The sequence below is a fragment of the Octopus bimaculoides genome, chromosome 5 (assembly GCF_001194135.2).
Source record: "Octopus bimaculoides isolate UCB-OBI-ISO-001 chromosome 5, ASM119413v2, whole genome shotgun sequence".
Classification (NCBI taxonomy): Eukaryota; Metazoa; Mollusca; class Cephalopoda; order Octopoda; family Octopodidae; genus Octopus; species Octopus bimaculoides.
Window position 1 is genome coordinate 71,056,581 of NC_068985.1, and position 1,774 is coordinate 71,058,354.

Here is a 1,774-nt window from a genome sequence, read left to right on the forward strand (position 1 = left end):
CCCCCCCCCTTTCTCTTTCTCTCTTTCTTTCTCTCTCTCTCTCTCTCTCTCTCTCTCTCTCTCTCTGTATACGTTTGTATACATATATTTTATATAGATAAAGAGATAGTACTAGTTAGCTTTGACGTAAGTAGTCTCTACACAAATATCCCCCCTGTATATGGGCTATAAGCAATATAACTCTTAATAAACAGGCACCTACAAAGAATTCAGGAGAGATTCTCAAAAGAATTTATAATTGAATGTTTACAGATAGTTCTAGAAAACAACTACTTCTCTGATAATCAATATTATTTACAAACACAAGGCACTGCGATGGAGACAAAAGCTGCACCAACGCTTGCCACACTAGTAATGGGTTACCTAGAAAAAAAAATCTACACCCTGTCCAGAACTACTTTTCATCACCACTTCCAAAACTATCTTATAGGAAACTGGAAAAGATTCTTTGATGACTGCGTCGTATTTTGGAACCAAATGAAGGAGGACCATACAAGATTTCTGAAAATTAATAAATAGCATTTATGTCTCAATCCAATTTATTATGGAAATGAATGAAAAGGAACTCCCTTTTCTGGATATTCTGGTAATTAAGGAAAATGAGACAGTTACAACTGACCTCTACTACAAGAACACAGACACGCAGAAATAGTTAGATTTTATATCTTGCCACCCTCCCCACACAAAAAGAAACATACCATTTAATATGGCAAGACGCATATGCTCAATAGCGACAGATACTGTAGATGAGAGAAACGACTGGCACAACTTAATATATTCCTTCAGAAACAAAAATACCCCAAGTTAATTCAACATGCCATAACAAAATCAAAGAAAAGCCTGATCTCTGCATTATGAAGAAACACTCAGAATAGATGTGAAAACAAAAATGCAAATACAAATATTCCATTTGTAGTCACCCACAATCCTAGAAACCACAACATCTTGTACTCAGCCAAACGAAACCTCCCAATTCTACAGCAATCACCAAATCTCCAACGAATAATTAGAAAATCACAAATTATCAACAATCGAGGACAACCACCAAACCTCAAGAGACCTCTATCAAAGTTGAGATTTATATTTATTTGAAAAAGAAATGATGCAAGTAACCAACTGTGGAGACGTGTGAAATAATTGACCAAAGGACAACCAAAAGATTCAAGAACGGGAAGGAATTAAAAGTGAATGCAAACATAAATTGCAAAACAAAAAACCTCATCTACTGCATCCTATGCCCACAATGCAATAAAAACTAAAGTCGTGTAAATGTGCATAAACAACAAATTAGGGATTCATCTCTTAAGAATGTTCCATGCAGTGAACAACTAGATATCTGTGCAAGTGGAATATTTTAAATATTCCCATTTAACAAAATAAACGATGAAAATGATCAACTACGAAAGGCAAAAGAAGAATGCTTTATAAGAATTTTATATCCGGAACTAAACCGAAAATAGTTAATACTTCATATAATAAACAATGGTAAAAGAATATTTACATATTCCCTTTTACCAAATATTAGATAAAAATGATTAACTATAAAAGACGAAGGAAAAATTATTCATGAAAAACCTAAGTGCGAAAATTAACTGGAAATAGTTAATACTACCACGATTACAAAAATTACAACTTCCTCGTTTGTACATTATCCAAGAACACGTGTATTTGAAAAGAAAATCGGAAGCGCTTACACACACTAGAAAGAAACTTCTTCCACAAAGTTCAGTGAAGTTCTGCTAAAGAATTTATAACTTAAAAAAAAAAAATTCTC